General features: G+C 40.5%; 1 protein-coding gene and 1 long non-coding RNA gene across 5 annotated transcripts in view; one reads left to right on the top strand and one right to left on the bottom strand.

The window, feature by feature from the left end:
- Positions 1-27,172, top strand: part of ACYP2 (acylphosphatase 2) — a 160,047-nt gene that overhangs the window by 39,841 nt on the left and 93,034 nt on the right. The window lies entirely within an intron of this gene.
- Positions 17,026-27,172, bottom strand: part of LOC144379233 (uncharacterized) — a 122,416-nt gene continuing 112,269 nt past the window's right edge. The window contains exons 2-4 of one of the 2 annotated variants that reach the window (XR_013441828.1): positions 22,189-22,377; positions 20,092-20,152; positions 17,026-17,250 (exon numbers count right to left, since the gene is read on the bottom strand). This is a non-coding gene — a long non-coding RNA (uncharacterized LOC144379233). Of the gene's footprint in view, positions 17,251-19,105; positions 20,153-22,188; positions 22,378-27,172 lie in introns of those variants that run through there. The other variant, XR_013441827.1, reaches the window with a different exon arrangement.

Below are 27,172 nucleotides of genomic sequence, written 5' to 3'. Positions count from 1 at the left end.
AAGGAGAGAGAGTCTTAAGCAGACTCTGCACTGAGCATGGAGCTCAACGCTGGGCTCAATCTCACAGCCCTGAGATCACAACTTGAGCCGAAACCAAGAGTTGGACACTTAACCAACTGTGCCACCCAGGTGCCCCGCAAGCCAATTAAAAAAAATTTACCATATTATATGCAAACCAGAAACTCTCCTCCTCATCTCTGTGCCATCCCAGAGCCTCATGCCATCCCATTTCCCCACCCCTAGTATTATTGTAATTTATAATAAAGTGTTTTTATATTTTGGTATAGACCTCTCAAAACTGTCCACTTTGCTGTTGGCTCTATCCAAACATGCCCCAGACAAAACCTCTGTGTCGAATCTGCTACATCAAAATATTCAGTAAAGGAAAAAAGCAACACAAATGGTCAATTAGGGACTGTCAAAAGTAATGGGATATTACCAAGGGAAGTGTTAAAAATATAACTTCACACACATTACTAGGATAATATTTAGAGAGGTGTAATAGAATCAGTTATTATATATCTGCAGAGTTATTTAAAAAAATATATATGGTAATCACTGAATTAAAGTAAGAAAGTCCATTTAATAAAGAAGAACTGTGAAAATGAATGTAAAACATCTGTTGAGAAAAGGTAACATGGATGATAAGACACCAGTACTGGAGAGGATGATTATTAGAGATAATACATTAGTTGCAGTCTGGCTGTACCTGTAACCATTGGAAATGAAATTTGAAGTCCTGCAGTTTTCTGGAGATCTAAGGATGACAAAGGCAAAATTTGTATCCCACGCATTCAATTAAACGGCATATGAAATGGGCAACCAAGGTGAAACACGGGTGTGATGATCCAAAACTTTATTTTTGGCACCAGTTTCCATCCCTTTAAACCTGTTGGGATTTGTAAAACTTGATTTTGCTGCTGAAGGGGCCAATTAGGAATGTTAGAGGTGGTGTGGTTTGTGGTTTTTGCTTTTTGTTTTGTTTTGTTTTGTTTTGTTTACCTAAACAATTTTAGATGCTCTTCTTTGTAAACTACTAAAGTGTATTACATTCATCCTTTTACCTCTCTCCCCCCACCCCCACCCCCACCCCAGTTGGAAGCTGTTGGGCAGATGTTAGCCTTTTCTGGACAACTCCAGTCTGTAATTTCAGCAATGACTGTTCCAGGGCCAGCCAATGTGTGTGGCGTCATTTGTACTAAGGCCAAATGATCACTGTGTTCTTGAGTTCTTCAGTCCTTCTATGGTATTCTTCTCGACTTGTTGGGTCTGCCTGGCTCTTACTGGTTTCTGTAAATTTGCGGTCATGCCCATGAGAGCCTTTCCCTTCTCCCCCCAACCTTCCATTTCTTTCTTTTTCTCTTTCTCTCTCTCTTTCCTATTAATTTGACAGAGTGCAAGCGAGCATGCGCACACGCAGGGGGAGCGGCAGGCAGAGGGAGAAGCAGGCTCCCCACCGAGCAAGGAGCCCGATGCGGGACTCGATCCCAGGACCCCACGATCACGACCTGAGCCGAAGGCAGACATTTGACCATTTCTAAAATATGGGCATCACTGACATAAACACATACTTTAATCTGGCCCTTATATCAGAAAAATTACTAGACAGTCTTCAACCTCTAGGAATTTGACTTCAAACTAGCTATAGTCTACCAGCTCTGTGTTACTCTAGACATTTTTGACAAACAGCTCACAGGAAAGGCCCACAAAAATTAATAGTTTTTTTTTTCCTGCTAAGGAAAACTACTGCCTTGTGTTTTTATAAGTTAATTTTGTTTTTAAATAAAAGAACTGCCCTTGTTTTAAAAGTGAAATAGTGCTAAAAATAACAAACAGCAGCCTCCCCTCTTCAAACCATCCCATCCTACTCCTCAACAATTGTTTTAATGATTTCTTTGGGTGTTCCTTTGAATTTCTAAGTAATATCCTTAAAGTATACTTCAAGTATAAAGTATATATATCTCTATTGATGTTCTATTATGATAGATGAAGAGGTAACTCTGTTACACTGCTTATACCACACTTAGCTTTCCTCATTCCCCAATGTGTCTGTGTCTGACTTTGGGTTAAATGAAGCAGAAGCCAGTTTTTATATTCTGAGATCTCCGTGTTCACTATTAGGTGAGTAGTCTGTTCCCCAAGAATATACTTGTGAGCCCTTGGGAGGCTATCCTTGCAGGTCCCTGTAACTTGCCTCCCTTCTCCTTTTCTTTTTTCTTTTTTCTTTTTTTTAAAGATTTATTCATTTTAGAGAGAGAGTGCACATCCGAGAGAGTGTGCGGCAGGGGAAGGGGCAGAGGCAGTGGGAGAGGGAGAGAGAGAATCTCAAGGAGACTCCACACTGAGGACAGAGTCCATTGTGACCTCCGTCTCCCGACACTGGTATCATGATCCGAGCCAGAATAAAGAGTCGCTCAACCGACTGAGACCAGGCACCCCTTTTTCTTTTAAAGCCTGGGAGGGGGTACAGCTGTTCTTCATCCTCCTAAGAAGCCCCTAGGGAGGAATCTGGCTCCAGTTTTTGTCTTTTTATAATTTGGTGATACTTAATGATATTTGATTGTCAGTTATATACAGTTGGCAAACTTTTACCCCCAAATACAGTTATATTTTATCAAAAACTATTTTTTTAGAAGATTTTTATTTATTTGACACAGAGACACAGCTAGGAAGGGAACACAAGCAGTGGGAGAGGGAGAAGCAGGCTTTCTGCGGAGCAGGGAGCCTGATGTGGGGCTGGATCCCAGGACTCTGGGATCATGACCTGAGCCGAAGGCAGACGCTTAACGACTGAGCCACCCAGGCGCCCCTCAAAAACACTTTTTAAAAACATTTTATTCTAGAGAGCGTGAGAGAGAGCACACAAGTGGGGGGAGTGGGAGTGGGAGAGAGAGAATCTCAAGCAGATTCCATGCAGAGTGCAGAGACCAACACGGGGCTTGATCTGAGGACCTCGAAATCAGGAGCTGAAATCAAGAGTCTGAAGCTTCACTGACTGAGCCGCCCAGATGCCCCCAAAAACACTTTTTGCCATAGACCAGATATAATCTCTCTGATGGGTAGAAGCATATTCACATCTCTGGCTAGATTTTGAAAAGAAGATCTTGAGAACAGGGATTCTGAATGGGGGATTTGAGAAGGAAAGGTTAGGATTTGGACAAGCCACAGGAAGAAGGTTATGTCTTTTATATTCTTGGTCTCTTGACTTTATCTGAAGCTTCTGAACTCCTGGAATGGAACATAGTTATGCAGTCATGGTTAACCTTTTACTGCTCCTCTTCCTATAGGTTGTTAGTGAGGGGAGTGGAGCAGTTACATGAGGCCGAGCATGCTGGCTTTTGAAGCTTATAGGTGGGTCTTGTACTCCCAAGGTTTCCTGCTGGCTTTCCTTCATGTCTGCTCTGTACCAGCCCCAAATTTGGGCCCTTTCAGTGTCACAAAACTACTTAAAAGAACTATAAAGATACAGGAGCTCAGTTTTCAGTCACAAGTGTCCTTCTCACACTGAAGATACCAATTAGAATAGGAAATATTGTAGAAGGACGAGTTGATTGTTTCCTATCTATTGAGGGTTTTCATTTCCGATGACCGAATTTATAAAAAATAAGTAACTTTAGCTGCCAGGAATTTTTCTTTGCATAAATTGAGCAGACTCTCTTGGTGTCACTTGTGGTTATGTAAGAATTGCAACGTGTTAGTGGTTGCTAAATATGTTATTACCCTGCTGGAGAGCAATAGTGCTGTTTCTTTGTTCGTGAAGGTCAGTTTTCATGAGTAGAGGAATTATAAACAAAATTAACCAGGGAACTTAATTTTATTTCATGTAAGAGATTTCTTCACCCCTTAAGTTAGTGATTCTAAAAATCTGAACTGGAAAATTTAATAATAGACTAAGTAGATCTAAGCCTCTTTGGAAGTTAGACTTGTCAATTCTATTTTTGGTTTCTTAGGAAACAAGTTAAAAACAGCTTTTTAGGCCTTAATACATTTCTAATTACATTTCTTCTCTTTTGAGAAGCTTGTTTTTCTTAAAAAGGGTGCTGAGTTCTTTGTACTAAGAGGAGTATTGGTTTTAAAAATTCATATTCCCTCCAACCATACTCATTAAAAATATATGTAAATGTTTGCAAAGGGATATACAAAAGTCCTATATTTTAAGTAAAGCTTTTCACATTGAAGTTGTTGAGTATGATCATGTGTTTTTATTTGTGAACACATTTGTAGCAACTGCAGTGATGGCCTGGGTTAAATTTCTTTTATCTCCCCAAATCTGCAACACCCAAGAGTGTCTATAACCCATGGGTGTGGAGACAAAGTCAGCTTCCCCTTGTGGACTAGGAACAGTGAGCCGGAGCTGGGGTGTGTGTGGGGGGAACTGCCCTGCAGTCAGCCCTCGGCTCCTCTGTCTGCAGTTGGTAGCTCGTGGACCTCGCATGTTGCAAGGCTTACATGTTACCTTGACTGATGTCCACTGAGTTGCTCATATCATTTCCAGACACTTTAGAGATGAAAAAAGTGGAAGGAAGAGGGTAATTTTGCAGATGAGTTGCTGCCTCTTTTGGGAATGTGAATGGAGGGAAATTGTGCAAATTCTCAGCCTGTCTGCCATGGTGACACCGTGTCTTTGACATTGGCCAAGTGGTGGTTACTAATGACTCTTCAGCTGCTCTCACCAAGTTCCAGGGAGATTGTTAGTGTCCCTGACAATCTCTAGAGGCATGGGGAGTACATACGCTTTTCTATCCCCTTCTCCCCACTGGCCATGCACCTACTCCATTGGCCATCTTCTTGGTCCCCAAATACTGAAAGTTTGGTCCCCATCTTCACAAGGTTATTCCCTTGTCATTTAGTGCTCCATTCAAGTATCGCTTCCTCAGAGACATTTGTGGGGCACTCCATCTAAGTAGGCCTGGTGTCGCTCTCTGTCACCCTAGCCTAGACACGTAGTGTCATTGGGTATTTTTGTGTTTGTTTTCCTCTGTCTCCTTCCAGAATCTAAGCTCCATGAGAATTGAGCCTATATTCTAGCTGGTTCAATGGTATATGCCCATTATCAAGGGAAGGGGTTCAGCAATTTTTTTCCCTGTAAAGGACCAGGTAACAGGTATTTTAGGCTTCATGGACCAACTAGTCTCTGTCACAATTACTCAACTTTTTTCTCATAGCTCAAAAACAGCCATAGACAATAGGTAAACAAATGAATGAAGTTGTGTTCCAATAAAGCTATATGGACACTGAAATCTGAATTTCACATAATTTTTATATGTCATGATTATTAGCCTTTTTTCTTTCTTTTTTTTTTTTTATAGATTTTATTTATTTATTTGACAGAGAGATAGCATAGGTAGGCAGAGTGGCAGGCAGAGGGAGAGGGAGAAGCAGGCTCTCCACTGAGCAGGGAGCCGGACGTGGGGCTCGATCCCAGGACCCCAGGATCATGACCCAAGCCGAAGGCAGCCGCTTAACTGACTGAGCCACCCAGGCACCCCTATTAGTCTTTTTTCTTAACCTTTTTTTTTTTTTTTTTGGATAGCTTTATGTACTTATTTTTTAATATATGCTCTAATAAAATAGTCAAAATAAGCACTTGGCTTCCCAATATAATACATATTTTTAAATTCCAGTATAGTTAACATATGGTGTTATATTTGTTTCTGAGGTACAATATAGTTATTCAACAATTCTGTACATTACTCTATGCTCATCATGATAGCTGTACTCTAAATCCCCATCACCTATTTCATCCAATCCCCCACCCACCTCCCCTCAGGAACAATCATTTTGTTCTTTGTAGTCAAGAGTCTGTTTATTGGCTTATCTCTTTTTTTCTTTGTTCATTTATTGATTTCTTAAATTCTATATGGAAGTGAAATCACATGGCATTTATCTTTCTCTGACTTATTTCACTTAGCATTAGATCCATCCATGTTGTTGGAAATGGCAAGATTTCATTCTTTTATATGGCTGAGTAATAATCTGTTATATATATAATCTGTTATATATATAATCTGTTATATATGTATACATATATGTATCACATCACATCTTTATTCATTCATCTATCAATGGGCACCTAGGCTGCTTTTGTAATTTGGCTATTGTAAATAATGCTGTAGCCTTAACCTTTTTAATTTGTAAAAACCATCCTTGCTTGTGGGCTAGATACAAACAGATGGCAGGCCAGATTTTGCCCTCAAGCTATAGTTTCCTGACCCCTGATGAAGAACATCGATTAGCCAACACTTAGTACAATTTATTATAATGAATGAATTAGTAAAGTAGAATGAAAGGGAGAAATTTTTATGAAGAAATCAATATATTTACTCCAAAATATAGAATGTGAAAATATTCTTGTAAATCAATTCTGAATAAATATATTGTTCTAGAAGGATAAGAATAATATCCACTCTTTCAGTGTCCTAGATTTGGCCTGGCTAACAGAATACACGTTGCGAATTGAGTCTCAGTCAATTTAGACATGCACGACTCTTGTGTTCTTTCTGGTGAATAATGATAGCTATCAGGGGGGTGGTATGGTTAGTTACTCTCACACACTTGCTACCAGTAATAACAGCAGGTTTCAGGCAAAATTCAGGCACACATGCAGGTTTTTATTAAGTATTCATTAGCAAGTAGCCCAAAGCAGTTCATTCAAACTTTCTGTAAACCCACTGGAATTCCAGTGCCCTGTTCTTGTAAATGCTTTGACTTTATCTCATAAGCAAAGTTTATTAAAGACAGACATTACATTCTCAGGGCAAAAAAAAAAATCTTGTAGTCACAACTCCTCTAAAACCAGTAGTTAATATGGACCAGTTACAGAGTCAAACCCCTCATGTCATCCCTAATAATACATGTTATAGATCACTGTTTTATACTATATTTGTGCAAAGATAGAGGAGGTTTTCTAAGCCATTTGAGCTAATCCACATACTTTGAATACCTTTAATTTCACCAGTGATAACTCATTTTGAACATTTGTCATGCCAGTGAACAAGTCACCAATTCACCAGGAAAAACTGGTTTGTGATAAAATAGCAGCTAGGTAGCAAAGTGGCATTCATTGGTGTGAATAGCAGAAGGATGTGTAGAAGCTGCCTCAGGAATGTTGTCTTTTTTATAACATCAACTGACCGCTCTGGACTGTGATTCTTGATAGCAAGTTACCTGACCAGCCCCAGCCTTTAAAGTTAAACTAACTGGCATCGACTTACTGTCACCCTGATCATACCGAAGTGGGAACAGACTTTGTAACAACAGCCCGTGCCCTCAGTCCTTATACCATCCAATGGAATGTGTAGCCAAGGGCACCAACCTTCTTTCCCGTACATGTGCATCCCAGTGAGGATTAATAGAATTACAAGGGAAGGGGAAGAGAAATATCTGTTGTAAGTTTTGTAGACGTATGTAGTGACCACACAACAGCAGCTCTCCAGCATTGCCAGACTTGGTGTGCTTCACCCTCTCTCGGTGGTTTCTTCTATCCCTGCTCAGTCCTTTGTAAGCAGTCACTTAGCGTGGTCACCCCAGTTGAGCGTGCCGTCCCTTCCTTGGAAGGACCATCACTGATGCAAAGATGAGCGGAAAGCATTCCCCACTTCTTAAATATTCTTCTAAAATAGGATTTTTATTGGCCATGTGAAATTCTGTCACATAGACTTCAAGTGTTTTTCGAGCTAGTTCTCTATTGTTGAAGTGCATATACAGTGTTATACTGATGTTTATCATGATACATCAAAGCATTTATGGTACCATGAAAAACTCCCAATAAACACATTTTTAAATGTTTACTCTGTTACGAACAAAGCATAAAGCTTGAGTTGTTCATTGAATAGTGACAAGAGATTTGCTCTAATCCATCTGGTTTGTTTTATGTAGTGTTTATAATGACAAAGAAGTGTATTTTCAAGATAGTTGGCTGGGTGTACTCTGTCCTCTATAGAATAAAGCAAGGCTGAGGCCCAGACCCACAACTTCAAGTTCTTTAATTCTGGGCCCTTAGAAAGGTTGAACTGATTGGTGGAAATAACACTTTTACTTGAATCTGAGATTTTTTTTTTTCTGTGTTCTGGGCCAGCCTTTGTTTGGATAATGGATTACGTGACCTTTTTATGTTCCTTGTGTGCTCATAATTCTAGAAAAAAATAAAAAACATTTAGTGGAAAAGATTTGAAAGAGAATATAGTTTGATGATCATGTAGCTTGTGTAGGAATAGTGCCACATTTGAAAACAGTGAGAGTAGAATTTTAATCAAGGAGTAGGAGACAAAGGAACCATGTGCTCTTAAATTCTGGGCTGTTATTTCTCCACCTTACTAGCTCACCCTGTATACATTCTCTTTACTTAGGTTAATTTTCCCCTAGTTTTAAAAAAATCACTTGAGTCCTTTCCTTCATTCACTCATTCATTCAGTGCATTCAAAAAATATTCATTGAGCACCTACCATGTTGTAGGCACAAGGCTATGGCTGTGAACAAGCTGGATAAATTATCTACTTGCATACCCTGACATCTCTCAAGGGAATTGGATAATGAATAAGTACACAAATAAGATAATCGTGAAAAATGACGAGAAGGAGATATATAGGATGACGGAGAGTAAATGAGGTAGGGCACTTTAGGTTGGATGGTCAGGGGTAAGGCCAAACTCATTTTGTCACAGAAGTTAGCACCCTAGAATGGAATGAGGGAGTCGAATGGGGACCTGGCTTCGGGACCTGTGGCGAATTCTTCAACCTCTCAGAACACCTTGACAGCCTGAAGATAATGATGTCTACAGTAGTTAAAGAATTAGAGAAAATTCCTGACACTGTGAGCATTATTTTCTGTCAGGAAGGCCACAAATAAATATTAATTTCCTTGTTAAAACTCTTAAAATTGGGGCACCTGGGTGGCTCAGTCATTAAGCGTCTGCCTTCGGCTCAGGTCATGATCCCAGGGTCCTAGGATTGAGCCCTGCATGGGGCTCCCTGCTCAGCGGGAAGCCTGCTTCTCCCTCTCCCACTCCCCGTGCTTGTGTTCCCTCTCTCACTGTGTCTCTCTCTGTCAAATAAATAGAAAAAAATCTTTAAAAAAACTCTTAAAATTATATATAATCTGAATTCTATAATATCCATTTTCCAATGATCTGACTTCAGAAAACTCTTCTGTACATCTTTGAATCAATTTAATACATCAAGTATTTACTGGGCACTTACTGTGCACCTGTCCATGGTGATACATTATCACAAATGAAATAGACACCACCCCTGCCTTGTCAGAGGTCATCTGATGACCTTATTTGTGACTGACAAAGCTGTTTCTGATCACTGGTTCTCCTGACTAGTAGTGACAATGCTTCACCGCACCGGTAGGCAAATTTCATGTTCAAATTTTGTTGTGGCTGTGAAATGAAATAAACATGTACAAAAACTGTATAAAACATGGGCTATAAATCTTAAAATCTGATGAGTCCTCTCTTACAAAATGCTTATTTATGTGCCAATCATAAACTTCTGTTCCTCCACTAAAAAGAACAAAGGAAACAGAAAAATAGAAGATAACATCTATGACCACCATGTGCTGCCCGGACAGCCTTACTTCTGGATTGCGTCGGGCTTCAAGGAAAAGAAATGGGGTGCAGTCATGTGAAGTCCTACAACTGGCAATGACTCTGAATCTTGAGCAATTTATCCAATTGAGAGTTGGTGGGGTGTTGTGTGTATTTTTGTTTGTTTTGGATTATCATTTATATATAGTGGTGTCCACACTGGTACAGACCCAGATTCCCCGGAACTTGCCAGGGAGTACTGGCCATCTAGTTTTGGAAGGACTTCATATGGAAAGGACAAAGAATATATTAAGCTAACATCAAAATGATATTGGCAAAATACCAAAGGCAAATCCAATTTAAGGTATGAACAAGATAGGGATATCTGCTCTCACCACCACTGAATCCTGATTTGAGAGTTTAAGGTAATATAATAAAAACAAAAGATATACCAAACTTGTGAAGCAGGAGATAGTATTATCACTATTTGCCTTTTTTTTTTTATTATGTTATGTTAATCACCATACATTACATCATTAGTTTCTGACGTAGTTTCCATGATTCATTGTTTGTGTATAACACCCAGTGCTCCATTCAGTACGTGCCCTCTTTAATACCCATCACCAGGCTAACCCATCCTCCCACTCCCCTCCCCTCTAGAAACCTCAGTTTGTTTCTTGGAGTCCATAGTCTCTCATGGTTCATCTCTCCCTCCGATTTCCCCCCTTCATTTTTCCCTTCCTACTATCTTCTCTTTTTTTTTTTTTTTTAACATACAATGTATTATTTGTTTCAGAGATACAGCTCTGTGATTCTACAGTCTTACACAATTCACAGCACTCACCATAGCACATACCCTCCCCAATGTCCATCACCCAGCCACCCCATCCCTCCCACCCGCCACCACTCCAGCAACCCTCAGTTTGTTTCCTGAGATTAAGAATTCCTCATATCCATGAGATCATATGATACAAGTCTTTCTCTGATTGACTTATTTCGCTCAGCATAATACCCTCCAGTTCCATCCACATCGTTGCAAATGGCAAGATCTCATTCCTTTTGATGGCTGCATAATATTCCATTGTATATATATATACCACTTCTTCTTTATCCATTCATCTGTTGATGGACATCTTGGCTCTTTCCACAGTTTGGCTATTGTGAACATTGCTGCTATAAACATCGGGCTGCACGTACCCCTTCGGATCCCTACATTTGTATCTTTGGGGTAAATACCCAGTAGTGCAATTGCTGGGTCGTAGGGTAGCTCTATTTTCACCTTTTTAAAGAACCTCCATACTGTTTTCCAGAGTCATTGCACCAGCTTGCATTCCCACCAACAGTGTAGGAGGGTTCTCCCTTCTCCACATCCCCCCCAACATCTGTTGTTTCCTGACTTGTTAATTTTAGCCATTCTGACTGGTGTGAGGTGGTATCTCGTTGAGGTTTTGATTTGGATTTCCCTGATGCTGAGCGATGTTGAGCACTTTTTCATGTGTCTGTTGGCCATTTGGATGTCTTCTTTGGAAAAATGTCTGTTCATGTCTTCTGCCCATTTCTTGATTGGATTGTTCTTTGGGTGTTGAGTTTAATAAGTTCTTTATAGATTTTGGGTACTAGCCCTTTATCTGATATGTCATTTGCAAATATCTTCTCCCATTCTATCGGTTGTCTTTTGGTTTTGTGGACTGTTTCTTTTGCTGTGCAAAAGCTTTTTATCTTGATGAAGTCCCAATAGTTCATTTTTGCCCTTGCTTCCCTTGCCTTTGGCGATGTTTCTAGGAAGAAGTTGCTGCAGCTGAGGTCGAAGAGGTTGCTGCCTGTGTTCTCCTTTAGGATTTTGATGGCCTCCTGTCTCACATTTAGGTCTTTCAACCATTTTGAGTCTATTTTTGTGTGTGGTGTAAGGAAATGGTCCAGTTTCATTCTTCTGCATGTGGCTGTCCAATTTTCCCAACACCATTTGTTGAAGAGACTGTCTTTTTTCCATTAGACATTCTTTCCTGCTTTGTCAAAGATTAGTTGACCATAGAGTTGAGGGTCCATTTCTGGGCTCTCTATTCTGTTCCGTTGATCTATGTGTCTGTTTTTGTGCCAGTACCATACTGTCTTGATGATGACAGCTTTGTAATAGAGCTTGAAGCCCGGAATTGTGATGCCACCAGCTTTGCTTTTCTTTTTCAACATTCCTCTGGCTATTCAGGGTCTTTTCTGGTTCCATACAAATTTTAGGATTATTTGTTCCATTTCTTTGAAAAAAGTGGATGGTATTTTGATAGGGATTGCATTAAACGTGTAGATTGCTCTAGGTAGCATTGACATCTTCACAATATTTGTTCTTCCAATCCATGAGCATGGAATGTTTTTCCATTTCTTTGTGTCTTCCTCTATTTCTTTCATGAGTATTTTATAGTTTTCTGAGTACAGATCCTTTGCCTCTTTGGTTAGATTTATTCCTAGGTATCTTGTGGTTTTGGGTGCAATTGTAAATAGGATTGACGCCTTAATTTCTCTTTCTTCTGTCTTGTTGTTGGTGTGTAGGAATGCCACTGATTTCTGTGCATTGATTTTATATCCTGCCACTTGACTGAATTCCTGTATGAGTTCTAGCAGTTTTGGGGTAGCGTCTTTTGGGTTTTCCACATGAAGTATCATATCATCTGCAAAGAGTGACAGTTTGACTTCTTCTTTGCCGATTTGGATGCCTTTGATTTCTTTTTGTTGTCTGATTGCTGTGGCTAGGACTTCTAGTACTACGTTGAATAGCAGTGGTGATAGTGGACACCCCTGCCATGTTCCTGACCTTAGGGGGAAAGCTCTGAGTTTTTCCCCATTGAAAATGATATTCACTGTGGGTTTTTCATAGATGGCTTTTATGATCTTGAGGTATGTACCCTCTATCCCTATACTCTGAAGAGTTTTGATCAAGAAAGGTTGCTGTACTTTGTCAAAGGCTTTTTCTGCATCTATTGAGAGGATCGTATGGTTCTCGTTCTTTCTTTGATTAATGTATTGTATCACATTGATTGATTTGCGGATGTTGAACCAACCTTGCAGCCCAGGGATAAATCCCACTTGGTTGTGGTGAATAATCCTTTTAATGGACCATTGGATCCTATTGGCTAGTATTTTGGTGAGAATTTTTGCATCCATGTTCATCAAGGATATTGGTCTGTAATTCTCCTTTTTGATGGGGTCTTTGTCTGGTTTGGGGATCAAGGTAATGGTGGCCTCATAAAACGAGTTTGGAAGTTTTGCTTCCATTTCTATTTTTTGGAACAGTTTCAGAAGAATAGGTATTAATTCTTCTTGAAATGTTTGGTAGAATTCCCCTGGGAAGCCATCTGGCCCTGGGCTCTTGTTTGTTGGGAGATTTTTGAGGACTGCTTCAATTTCCTTAGTGGTTATAGGTCTGTTCAGGTTTTCTATTTCTTCCTGGCTCAGTGTTGGTAGTTGATACATCTCTAGGAATGCATGCATTTCTTCCAGATTATCTAATTTGCTGGCATAGAGTTGCTCATAATATGTTCTTATAATTGTTTGTATTTCTTTGGTGTTGGTTGTGATCTCTCCTCTTTCATTCATGATTTTGTTGATTTGGGTCATTTCTCTTTTCTTTTTGATAAGTCTGGCCAGGGGTTTATCAATCTTGTTAATTCTTTCAAAGAACCAGCTCCTAGTTTTGTTGATCTGTTCTACTGCTCTTTTGGTTTCTATTTCATTGATTTCTGCTCTGATCTTTATTATTTCTCTTCTCCTGCTGGGCTTAGGCTTTATTTGCTGTTCTTTCTCCAACTCCTTTAGGTGTAGGGTTAGGTTGTGTATTTGAGACATTTCTTGTTTCTTGAGAAAGACTTGTATTGCTATATACTTTCCTCTTAGGACCGCCTTTGCTGCATCCCAAAGATTTTGAACAGTTGTGTTTTCATTTTCATTTGTTTCCATGAATTTTTTTCAATTCTTCTTTAATTTCCTGGTTGACCCATTCATTCTTTAGTAGGATGCTCTTTAGCCTCCATGTTGAGTTCTTTCCAACTTTCCTCTTGTGATTGAGTTCTAGTTTCAAAGCATTGTGGTCTGAAAATATGCAGGGAATGATCCCAATCTTTTGGTACCGGTTGAGACCTGATTTGTGACCTAGGATGTGATCTATTCTGGAGAATGTTCCATGGGCACTAGAGAAGAATGTGTATTCCATTGCTTTGGGAATGGAATGTTCTGAATATATGTGAAGTCCGTTTGATCCAGTGTGTCATTTAAAGTCTTTATTTCCTTGTTGATCTTTTGCTTAGATGATCTGTCCATTTCAGTGAGGGGGGGTGTTAAAGTTCCCCACTATTATTGTATTGTTGTCAATGTGTTTCTTTGCTTTTGTTATTAATTGGCTTATATAATTGGCTGCTCCCATGTTAGGGGCATAGATATTTACAATTGTTAGATCTTCTTGTTCGGTAGACCCTTTAAGTAGGATATAGTGTCCTTCCTCATCTCTTATTATAGTCTTTGGTTTAAAAACTAATTTGTCTGATATAAGGATTGCCACCCCAGCTTTCTTTTGGTGTCCATTAGCATGGTAAATGGTTTTCCACCCCCTCACTTTCAATCTGGAGGTGTCGTTGGGTCTAAAATGAGTCTCTTGCAGACAGCATATCAATGGATCTTGTTTTTTTATCCAATCTGGTAGCCTGTGTCTTTTGATTGGGGCATTTAGCCCATTTACATTCAGGATAACTATTGAAAGATATGAATTTAGTGCCATTGTGTTGCCTGTAAGGTGACTGTTACTGTATATTGTCTGTGTTCCTTTCTGGTCTGTTACTTTTAGGCTCTCTCTTTGCTTAGAGGACCCCTTTCAATATTTCTTGTAGGACTGGTTTCGTGTTTGCAAATTCCTTTAGTTTTTGTTTGTCCTGGAAGTTTTTATCTCTCCTTCTATTTACTATATCCAGCTAGGCTGTCATTGAATTCTTGGCTGCATATTTTTCTCATTTAGTACTCTGAATATATCATGCCAGTCCTTTCTGGCCTGCCAGGTCTCTGTGGATAGGTCTGTTGGCAATCTAACATTTCTACCATTGTAGGTTACATATCTCTTCTCCCGAGCTGCTTTCAGGATTTTCTCTTTGTCTCTGAGACTCATAAGTTTTACTATTAGATGTCGGGGTGTTGACCTATTTTTATTGATTTTTGAGGGGGGTTCTCTGTGCCTCCTGGATTTTGATGCCTGTTTCCTTCCCCAAATTAGGGAAGTTCTCTGCTATAATTTGCTCCAATATACCTTCTGCCCCTCTCTCTCCTTCTTCTTCTGGGATCCCAATTATTCTAATATTGTTTCATCTTATGGTATCACTTATCTCTCGAATTCTGCCCTCGTGATCCAGTAGTTGTTTATCTCTCTTTTTCTCAGCTGCTTTATTGTCCATCATTTGGTCTTCTATATCACTAATTCTCTCTTCCTCTTATATCGTAGCAGTTAGAGCCTCCATTTTTAATTGCACCTCATTAATAGCCTTTTTGATTTCGACTTGGTTAGATTTTAGTTCTTTTATTTCTCCAGAAAGCATTTCTCTAATATCTTCCATGGTTTTTTCAAGCCCAGCTAGTATCTTTATAATCGTCATTCTGAAGTCTAGTTTTGACATCTTACTAATATCCGTATTGATTAGGTCCCTGGCAGTCAGTACTGCCTCTTGTTCTTTTTTTTTTTTTTTGGAGGTGAATTTTTCTGTCTTGTCATTTTGTCCAGAGGAGAATAGATGAATGAGAGAACAAAATGCTAACAGGGTAACAACGACCCCAGAAAAATATACACTAAACAAATCAGAAGAGACCTGAAACTGGAGACCTAAAGAAAGGGAAAGAAAGAAGAAAAAGAAAAAGATTAAAAAAAAAAAAAGGAATATGATCAAATATGATCAGGCTGGTGCATAGATTAGTGCCTCACACTAGGTTTTGAGCGTATTTTGGTCTGTTAGAAGAAAGTGCCTCCCAAAATTTTAAAGAAAGAAAAACTTATATATGTACAAAAATAAGGGTAAATATGATGAAGGGATGGAATATGACTGTAAAGATGAAAATTATAAAAGATTTTATAAAAGGAACTGATAAGCTAAGAAGTTGGTTGAAAGAAGAAAGAAGAGGATTTAAAAAAAAGGGGGGGGAGGGGCGCCTGGGTGGCTCAGTCGTTAAGCGTCTGCCTTCGGCTCGGGTCATGGTCCCAGGGTCCTGGGATCGAGCCCCACATCGGGCTCCCCGCTCAGCAGGAAGCCTGCATCTCTCTCTCCCACTCCCCCTGATTGTGTTACCTCTCTCGCTGTGTCTCTATCAAATAAATAAATAAAATCTTAAAAAAGTGGGGGAGAGAATGTGATCAGGCAGGAGACTAGAACAAAGCCGTACACTAGAGATTTAGGGTATATTTTGGTCTGTTAGAAGAAAGTGTATCCCAAAATTTTAAAGGGAGAACAACTTATATATATATATACCAAAAATAAGGTTAACTACTGTGAAGGGATAGAATATGACTCTAAAAATGAAAAATAAAAAAGATTTTTAAAAAAGGGATAAGATATTGGTTGAAAAAGGGAAAAAGAAAAATTTTAAAAAATTAACTTTGAAAGACTAAAGAATCATGGTAAAAAAGCCATGGATTCTATGTGCAGTATTCCTCTAGTGCTGGAGTTCTGCCGTTCTCATTGATGGGTAAACTTGGTCTTGGCTGGCTGTTCTCACTGATCTTCTGGGGGAGGGGCCTGTTGCTGTGGTTCCCAAATGTCTTTGCCGGAGGCGGAATTGCCCCGCCCTTGCCAGTCGGGCTAAGTAATCTGCTCGGGTTTGCTCTCGGGAGCTTTTGTTCCCTGCAAGCTTTCCGTACAGCTTTGGAGGCCGAGAGTGAAAATGGCAGCCTCCCAATCTCCGCCCGGCGGAGCCGAGAACTCGGGGCCCCGCTCCTCAGTGCGCCCCCAGAGAAACGCAGTCAATCACTCCCATCTCCCCGGTCTCGGGCCGCACTCCGTGCTCACCCGGCCTGTGACCGAGCGTTTCTATCTCTGGTGCACGACCCCGTGTGGAGTCTCCAAACCCAGCAGATCCCTGCGGTGCGCTCCCGCGCTGCTCCTCCCGGGGGAAGAAGGGGAGTCTCCCCAGATCTGCCGCTTGTTGGGTCCCTGCTGGAGGAGCAGTGGCCCGACTGTGCCACGGATCATGGTTTATGACAACCCCGAGCTGAGAGCCCGCTCCTCAGCTCCGTCCCTGCAGCCGGTTTCCCTGCTCCGATACCTGGGAGCTCTGCCGCACTCAGGCACCCCCGGTCTTTCTGTGACCCCAAGGGTCCTGAGACCACACCGTCCTGCGAGGGTTCCACCCCCCGCTTAGCCACTGGAGCGACGTCCCTCAGTGGAGCTGACTTCTAAAAGTTCCGATTTTGTGCTCCGCGGCTCTATCACTTGCCGGTAGCCGCTGACAGAGGCCCCCTCCCCCGCCGTCTATCTTCCTGAATATCACCTCGGATTCACTTCTCCGCGCTCACGTCCTGCCTTCCAGATAGTGGTTGCTTTTTTGTTCAGAGGGTTGCTACTATTCTTTTCTTTGATCTCCTGTTGAGTTTGTAGGTGTTCAGAATGGTTTGATCCCTATCCAGCTGAATTCCTGGGACCAGACGAAATTTAGGTCTCCTACTCCTCTGCCATCTTCCACTATTTGCCTTTTATATCATTGCTTACCTAGAAAATCCACAAGAACCAATAGAAAAATTACTGGAATTAGTAAAAGTTCATTAAGAGGGAAGATACAGGGGCACCTGGGTGGCTCAGTTCATTAAGCATCTGCTTTTGGCCCAGGTCATGATCTTGGGGTCCTGGGATCAAGCCCCATATAGGGCTCCCTGCTCAGCGGGGGAGTCTGCTTCTTTGTCTCTGCCCCTACCCCAGCTTGTGCTCATGCTCTGTTTCTCTCAAAAAAAAAAAAAAACAAAAAACATATATATATACACACACACATATATATATAAATAGGGAAGATAAAAAATGAATTTGCAAAATTAAGTACCTACCTTAGATTTCAGTGTAATTTTAATTTTGTTAACTGCCAGCATTTTTTCTTTAGAGAATCACCCCTGATCCACTCCATGTGACCCTGCCCAGTCCCAGATACAGGGAAGGGTTTGAGATGCTGGGCTTGTCCTGACACCACATTCCCTGGGTACCATGATATGTCTGGGCGGGGGAACCATATGCCCCAAGCAGGACTAATCAGAAATGCTGAAAGATGGGGTGCCTGGGTGGCTCAGTCGTTAAGCGTCTGCCTTCGGCTCAGGTCATGATCCCAGGGTCCTGGGATTGAGCCCCACATCAGGCTCCCTGCTCCGCGGGAAGCCTGCTTCTCCCTCTCCCACTCCCTCTGCTTGTGTTCCCTCTCTCACTGTGTCTCTCTCTGTCAAATAAATAAAATCTTTAAAAAAAAAAAAATGCTGAAAGAGCCCACCTTCTACTAGGACTGCATGGTCAGGAGATGCCGGGATTGTCAGCAGCCATCCTACCCTAGCACCATCATTTGATCCCTGCATCCAGCCGTGACTAGCCCCACATTACAACTTCAGACCAGGTCCTCCCCTAATCGTTGCAGGGTTTGGGTGAGAGGACAAATGGAGGCCCACAAACCATATGTTCCTATGTTGAATTTTGAATTAAGCTATGAAATAAAATGTTTTACCTCCCTACCTTGATAAACCTTCTAGTACAACAGAATTAAAAATGCAAATCAAAATTGTGGAACGGTGCTGTCTATATGACAGTAAGTTGGCAAAATATAAAAATGATTGCATTAAATAATTATCATGCAAACCTGGGTGTGCTGATCAGGAGTCAGAATTTTAGGATGAGTACTAATATAAAATAACACGAGTCATAATTCTACAAAATATATTTTCCTTGCTTACATTTTAGCAAAATCACTACTATTATTATCAATAATTTTTGTTCTACCTACAGTAATCTAAAATATTTAAAAATGTAATTGTATTAAAAATGTACCTAATTGAATCAAAAATGTAAATTAAGGCAATTGCAAGAATTTGGAAGATTAAATGTTCTAATATATACTTCTTAAGTTATTTGAGAGAGAGAGACAGAGAGCACAAGTTGGGGGGAGGGAGAATCAGTCTCCCTGCTCGGAGCCCCATGTGGGGCTCTGTCCCAGGACACTGAGATCATGACCTGAGCTGAAGTTTGATGCTTAACCAATTGAGGCACCCAGGCACCCCCTCTAATATATTTTCTAAAAATGTTATTTATTCCCTAAAATATTTAGGATTATCTAAAAATTAAGTCATTTAAATAATGAAGATTTAACTTTCTTTTGAAAATTTAATTTTATATTTTCATGAAAATAACACTATTCTTTTTTTTTTAATTTTTTTTATTGTTATGTTAATCCCCATACATTACATCATTAGTTTTAGATATAGTGTTCCATGATTCATTGTTTGTGCATAACACCCAGTGCTCCATGCAGAACGTGCCCTCTTCAATACCCATCACCAGGCTAACCCATCCTCCCACCCCCCTCCCCTCTAGAACCCTCAGTTTGTTTTTCAGAGTCCATCGTCTCTCATGGTTCTTCTCCCCCTCCGATTTCCCCCCCTTCATTCTTCCCCTCCTGCTACATTCTTCTTCTTCTTTTTTTCTTTCTTAACATATATTGCATTATTTGTGAAAATAACACTATTCTTAATTAGGAGCAGGGTCTGTCTCAAAAGTCACAGTTGGAGAATATTCAGAAAAAGTTGCTTTTTAATTTTGAGAATACAGGGCAAGAAGTGTGGAGAAATTTTCCAGGGGGCTGAATAGTGTTAGTCACAAGAGTGGCTGTTCAGCATTACAGGTTGCATTTGTCACCTCTAAGTGTCACTTCCTGAGTAACAGAGGAACTCATGCATTGTTTAATAAATGTACTTATTAGTGTCCTTTTTTTGTGGGGTGCCTGTAGAGAGTGAGGCCAGGGCAGGAGCCCTCTTACTTATGTCGAAGGGTAGTACTCTCTAGGAGTTGGCAGTCACGTAAACCAGCAAACTTTCATACAACTATGTAGAAAATATAATGAAATAAGATCCCATTCATAATAGAACCTTAAATAAAAGTTATCTGGAATTAGGTAGACTTAGGAAGTAGACACATGTATAGTATGTATATGAAGAAAACCACAAGCCTTTACTAAAATATGTTAGAAAAGCAGAAAATTTGAATAAATGGGGAGAGGTGCTGTGTCTTTGGGTAAAAAGTCTCAAAATTATAAAGATACCAATGCATTTAAAATTAATGCATTTAAACAATTCTCATCATAGTGGAAGTTGTGACTGTCTCAATACCCATTCCATGACAGGTTTATGGGTGCCAATAATTTTAATCCTGTTTTTCTTAGTTGTGATTGATAAAAAAGAGAGAGAACGGGTTGGTGACACATTTCAGGCTAATGGAGCACAGCAAGCAATTGCTGGTGGCTCCTGGTCTTCAGCTGGCTGTCAGTGAGGATGCATTTGTCCAGGTTGCTTCTGGCAGCCATCCTACCTCCACGAGGAAACATAGCTGTAAGATGAACTTGATCCCATTAGGGTAGGAGACCTGGAGGCTGAGAGATGGAAACACATGGGTTATTAATGACATGGAGGGGCCATTGTTTCAAGCAACGCTGAAATTTGATCTGCTTTTGGATTCATAGTTATGAACACCAATCAATTCCTTTATTGTTGTAACGTCTTTGAATTGGGCTTTCAGGGTTTTGCATCCCAGAGCATCTTAACTAATGTAGTCATCATTATCTCCCATGGATGTTTTTTTAATGAGAAAATGCTTTTCAAACTTATGGGGAGGAATGAAAAATTTAAAATCCTACAGTAATCTTAGCAGTGCAATACTAATCCAAATACATTAGATCAGTGAAAGAGAATAGGAAGTTCAGAAACAGACCCTAATGCATGCACTTCCTATATGATGAAAATGGATTATTTAATAGACAATGCTGAGACCATGGGTAACTATTAGAAGAATATTAGCTTCCTTCCTCCTATCTGGATTAAGAGTTGAATGTAAAAGATTAAACCATTGAAGAACTAGAAGAATATATAGATATGAAATATCTACATTGGAGTTAGTGAGGGCCTTATAAACTGAAAGACAAAATGTAAAGGATATATAGGGTAGACTTGAAGTGTTTAGAAATTTATATGCCAAGGGACACACCATAAACAAAATTTATGGGCAAAAGATAAATTGTTAAAATATAGCTAAATGATGTATGTTGTGAGTATAAAAAACTCACAAATACAAATATTTGAACAAAACATTGCCTGAAAAAAATCCAAAGGGGGAAAAAAATGGCCAGGTAGTTCACAAAAAGGAAATTATTGATCAGCAAATACATGCAAAAGGTTTAATATCCCTAGTAGTTACGGAATTTCAATTTAGAGAGCTTTTTCCCACCACCAAATTGGCAAAGATTAAAAAGAATACTAGCACAATATCTGAATGAGCATGTAAACATATATATTAATATAGGGTGGCCAGCTACTCTTGCTTGGGAAAGTGCTAGATAAAATATATCTAATAAATGAAACTTTGTTTTCTGTTTGTTTCCTGGAAGGTGTGTTCTGGTTTTGCTCAAGAGGCCAATTTTTCATTTAATAATAATTATGTGAACTTATACTACCATAAAAATTAACCTCATATTTTTTAGCCTATAATATAGGCTGGAATGTAGCCTGGAATGATCGACAACTATTATTACACAAATAGCACATTCTGTTGGAACAATGGCAGCAATTTATGTGTTTTATAATTGCGTTGTTATCGTTGTCTATCTGCAAGTGATAAATAGTCATAGATTAGAAAATAGTTGGTATTTTGAATTTGCAGAAAATAGAAACATTCCCATTTGCAATTCAGTTAAAGTTTGCTTTAAAATTACAGAGTAAGTGGTGTCTCGGTGGCTCAGTTGGTTAAGCAACCGACTTTTGATTTCTGCCCAGGTCTGGATCTCAGGGTTGTGAGATCAGGCCCCACATGGGGCTCCATGCTGGGCATGGAGCCTGCTTAAGATTCTCTCTCTCCCTCTTCTTCTGCACCCCCTCAAATAAAATAAAATAAAATAACAGAATAAAATATTTCTTTGTTTTGCTTTTATTTGTACTATGTTCAAAAAGAGGGGCGTTTGGGTGGCTCAGTCAGTTAGGTGTGGGACTCTTGATTTCAGCTCAGGTCATGATCTCGGGGTCATGAGACCGAGCCCTGCCTCAGCTCAGTGCTGTTGGGCGTGACCCTGCTAAAGATTCTTCCTCTTCCTCTTCCCTCCCCCCTGCCCCCGGTTTGCATTCACTCTCTCTCTCTAAAAAAAAAAATAGGTTAAAAACCAGAGCTTTAAATAGGCATGATATATAAAACCTCAAGACTGATCATTTTTCACCCCACTGGCATTTTCTTTGGGAACACTGTATAATGGCATTTGGTCAATGCTCCAAGAGGACATCAGTAATTGGAGATGAAAAAACCTGTAGGTTTAGCTGCATGTCACAGAAAACCCAAGTAATTAATACTGGCTGAAACAAAACAGAGGTTTGGTTTTCTTTTCTTGGGTAAGAAAAGTCCAGAGACATGCAATTCAAGACTCACTTGGCAGTTTCTTGGTCAGAAGGATCACAGACTCCATCCTCGAGGGCTCCTCAGAGTTGCAAGATGGCCCCCACAGCTCAGCTATAACATCCACAGCCCAGGCAGCAAGAAGGAAGAAGGGGCAAAGGCGAGAGGGCATGCTTCCTGGCTTAAAAGCATTTTCTCAGGAGCCCCATTCAGTGATTTGTGCTGTATTAGTCACAAGAAGGGATGGTAAATAAATTCTTTGAGCTGGGCACATTGGCATATCAATTAAAATTGGGGTTCTGTTACTAAGGAAGAAGGGCTAAATGTGTATTATATGGGTGTCTAGAAACTTCTGCCACTTTTTGATATTTAACCCATTTTATTTTTAAGATTTGTCCTTTATTACCAAGTGAGCCATGGAGGTATGTCTCATATGGTTTTGTTTCTGTGTGGTCAACATAAACAGACATTCTGTCAACACTTAATTTTCTTCTTCTGATAGGATTATTCCAAAAAATTTTTTTAGAGGTTTAATGAATTACATTAAATATTTGTGAGGCTCCTATAGTAATCAGGATATTGTGCTAGACAGTGTTTCTCAACCTTGGCACTGTTTACGTTTTGGCCAGATAATTTTTTTTTTTTTAAGATTTTATTTATTTATTTATTTGACAGAGAGAGAGAGACAGCGAAAGAGGGAACACAAGCAGGGGGAGTGGGAGAGGGAGAAGCAGGCTTCCCGCCGAGCAGGGAGCCCAATTCGGGACTCGATCCCAGGATCCTGAGATCATGACCTGAGCCGAAGGCAGTCACCTAACCGACTGAGCCACCCAGGCGCCCCTTTGGCCAGATAATTCTTGATTGTGAGGGGGCTGTCCTGTGCGACATCCCTGGCCTCTATCCAGTAGATGCCAGTAACAGCTCCCAGTTGTGACAATCAAAATTGTCTCCACACATTGCCACGTGTTCCCTGGGGGGACAAGATTGTCCCCACTGAGAACCACTGTGCCAGAAGATAGCCCCACATTTATTTACATTGCCTGTTTGGTTTCCTGTAAAAGCGTGTCACTGTAGATTTTACTTGGTCACTGTTTGTTATGAACAAAGTAGTATTGGTTGATTTAATTTTTACTGTGTGCCAGGCACCAGGATGAGAACTCTACATATATTACCTGATGTAATCCTCGTAACAACACTGCATTAGAAGTATTAATGACGTTAGATCGTATTCTCACCCCCATGTTACAGATGAGAAAAAGGAGTTTTGGAGGTTATTTTAGCTTCGATTCCCCTGAGACCCTGGCTTAGGTGTGACTGATTGAATTGGGAGGCAGTCCCAGGAAGCAGTGACGGAGAAGGGGAGTGAAACAGGGAAGGAAAAACAGCCAGTAAGCAATTGATGTTGAGCTGGGATCTGGCTACCACCAGGGCACTCTACCTCTCGAAACCCTTCAGAGGAGCCATGAAGAATGCATCTCAGAATTATTTCCCTTCCCTGTTTGCTAGGTTGGGAAGAGGCTGAGGAATGTCTCCCCTAATTCCCATTGGTTACCCCCAGGGGCAGGCACCTGCCTGCCTTTCACTAATACAAAGACTCGGCCGCTGTTCCCTGAAGGAGTCTGTTTTCTATCACTATGTAACAGCTTACTAAAAGTTTAGTGGTTTTTCATTTATTTATTTTTAAGATTTTATTTATGTGTCAGAAAGCAGACAAGCAGGGGGAGCTGCAGGGAGAGGGAGAAGCAGGCTCCCGCTGAGCAGGGAGCCCAATATGGGACTCGAGCTCAGGACCCTGGGATCGTGATCTGAGCCGAAGGCAGAAGGGTGATGACTGAGCTACCCAGGCGCCCCAAATTTAGTGGTTTAAAACAACATCCGGGGCACCTGGGTGGCTCAGTCGTTAAGCGTCTCCCTTCGGCTCAGGTCACGATCTCAGGGTCCTGGGATCGAGCCCCACATCGGGCTCCCTGCTCGGCGGGAAGCCTGCTTCTCCCTCTCTCACTCCCCCCTGCTTGTGTTCCCTCTCTCGCTGTGTCTCTGTCAAATAAATAAAATAAAATCTTTAAAAAAAAAAAAAAACAAAAAAAACCAACATCCATTTAGTAGCTCCCAGTTTTGTAGGTCAGATGTCTGACATGGCATTGCTGGGTTCTCTGCTCAAGGTATCACAAAGCTGGAAGCCAGCTTCCTGTCACTCTTCAGGCACTTTGGAAAAATCCACTTCCAGTGCTTTCAGGTTTTTGGTAGAATCCAGTTCCTTGTGGTTGTAGGACTGGGATCCTCCTATTTTTGCTGGCTATTTTCTGGGGGTCACTTTTAGCTCTTAGGAGCGATATGATCCACTCCATCTTTTTAAAAAACATCTTAATTCCAGTATAGTTAACGTACAGTGTTATGTTAATTTCAGGTGTACAGTACAGTTTCAACAATTCCATATATCACCCAGTGCTCATCAGTACAAGTTCACCGCATAATCCCCATCATTTCTGCTCACCCATTCCCATCCCTGCCCCCCCAGTCATGAGTTTGTTCTCTATAGTCCAGAGTCTGTTTCTTGGTTTGTGTGTGTCTCTTTTTTCCCCCCTCTGCTTGTTTATTTTGTTATTTACTTATTTATTTTTAATTTAAGTAGGCTCCATGCCCAGTGCGGAGCCCAATGCAGGGCTTGAACTCGTGACCCTGAGATCAAGACCTGAGTTAAAATCAAGAGTTGGATGCTTAACTGACTGAGCCACCCAGGCGCCCCTGTTTTGTTTTTTAAATTCCACATATGAATGGAATCATATGATCCACCCCATCTCTCAGCCAGCAACCATGCATGAAATCCTTTTCATGCTTCAATCTCTGACTTCCTCTTCTGCCACTTAAAGAAAACAATTTGTTGGTTTTTAGTATATTCACAAGATTGTGCAAGCATCATGACCACCTAATTGCAGAATGTTTTCCTCACTTCAAAAAGGAACCTGTTAGTGGTCACTCCCCCTTCCCCTGTAGCCTCAAATCCTGGCAACTGCTAACCTATGCTCTGCCCCTATGATTTGCCTGTTCTGAACATTTACTATAAATGGTATCATACAGTATGTGCCCTTTGGTGTCTGGCTTCTTTCTAGGTTCATTCGTGTTGTAGCATGGATCAGTACTTCATTCCTTTTTATGGCTGAATAATATTCCATTGTGTGACTTTACCACATTTGATTTATTCATTCATCAGTTGGTAGACATTTGGGTTGTTTCCTCTTTGGGCTGGTATGAATAATGATGCTATAAACATTTATGTGCATGGTATTGTGTGGACAAAAGTTTTTAGTTCTTTTCAGTATATTCCTAGGATTGGAATTGCTAAGTCATTTGGTAAATGTATATTTAACATTTTGAGGAGCAGCCAAACTGTTTCCTAAAGTGGCTGCACCATTTTACAAAGCAGTGCATGAGAGTTCTGATTTCTTCACGTCCTCACCAGCACTCATTCTTGTCTTTTATTTTTTTATGACAGACATCCTAGTGGGTATGAACTGGTATCTCATTGTGGTTTTGATTTTCATTTCCCTGATGGCTAAAGATGTTAACATTTTCTCATGTGTTTATTAGCCCCTTGTATATACACTTTGAAGAAATGTCTATCTACATCCTTTGCCATTTAAAAAAATTCGGTTGCCTTTTATTCAGTTGTATGAGTTTTCTGTGTACCATATTCTGGATATTAGACCCCTATCAGATATAGAATTTGCAAACATATTCCCCCTTTCTGTAGACTCTTTTCATTTTTTTTTTTTAAGATTTTATTTATTGAGAGAGAGAGAGAGAATGATAGAGAGCATGAGAGGGAGGAGGGTCAGAGGGAGAAGCAGACTCCCTGCTGAGCAGGGAGCCCGATGAGGGACTCAATCCTGGGACTCCAGGATTATGACCTGAGCCCAAGGCAGTCGCCCAACCAACTGAGCCACCCAGGCACCCCCCCTTTTTTTTTAAGTTGTATTTTTTTAAGTAATCTCTATACCCAACATGTGGCTTAAACTCATGATCCTGAGATCAAGAGTCACACACTCTTCTGACTGAGTCAGCCAGGCACCCCTCCTTTCATTTTCTTGATAATGTCCTTTGAAACACAAAAATTTTTAATTTTTTTCTTTTTTTTTTTTTTTTAAGATTTTATTATTTATTTGAGACAGAGCAGGAGGGGAGGGGAGGGCAGAGGGCGGCTCCCTGCCAAGCAGTGAGCCCAATGCAGGACTCGATCCTCAATCCCAGGACCCTGAGACCATGACCCAAGGTGAAGGCAGATGCTTAACTGACTGAGCCACCCAGGCACCCACAAACATTTTTAATTTGATGATATCTGTGGTTCTTTTGTTGCTTGTGCTTTTGGTGATACATATAGGAAAACTTGCTTATTCCAAAGTCAGGAAGATTTACACCAATTTTTTTTCTTAGAGTTTCAGGTATATATTTTAGGGGTGCCTGGGTGGCTCAGTCAGTTAAGCATAGGACTCTTGATTTTGGCTCAGGTGTCACGATTCTGAGATGGAGCCCTGAGTTGGGCTCAGTGGGGAGTCTGCTTGAGGTTCTCTCCCTCTCCCTCTCCCCCAATCGCTCTCTCTCGCACACTTGCTTTCTCTCTCTAAAAATAAAAAAATCTTTAAAAAATACTTCTTATTTTTTATTATTTTTGATAAACTCCACCCCCAATATGGGGCTCACACGACCCCAAGATCAAGAGTCGCGTGCTTCACTGACTGAGCCAGCCAGGCACCCTGAGTTTTATATTATCAGCTCTTATATTTTGAGTTAACTTTTACACATGGAATAAGGTTAGGGATCCAACTGCTTTCTTTTACAGGTAAGTATTCAGTTGCTTCAACATCATTTGTTAGATGACTCTTTCCCGATTGAATAATCTTGGTACCCTTGTAGAAAATCAATTGATCATAGAGAGAGGCATATTACTAACTCTATTCCATTTGCCTGTATGTCTCCATATGCCAGTACCACACATTCTTTGTTCCTGTAGAGTCACATT

This window comes from Halichoerus grypus, chromosome 10 (genome assembly GCF_964656455.1).
Source record: "Halichoerus grypus chromosome 10, mHalGry1.hap1.1, whole genome shotgun sequence".
Lineage (NCBI taxonomy): Eukaryota > Metazoa > Chordata > Mammalia > Carnivora > Phocidae > Halichoerus > Halichoerus grypus.
The sequence above is the reverse complement of the archived record's forward strand: the minus strand, read 5'-3'. Positions and strand labels throughout refer to the sequence as shown.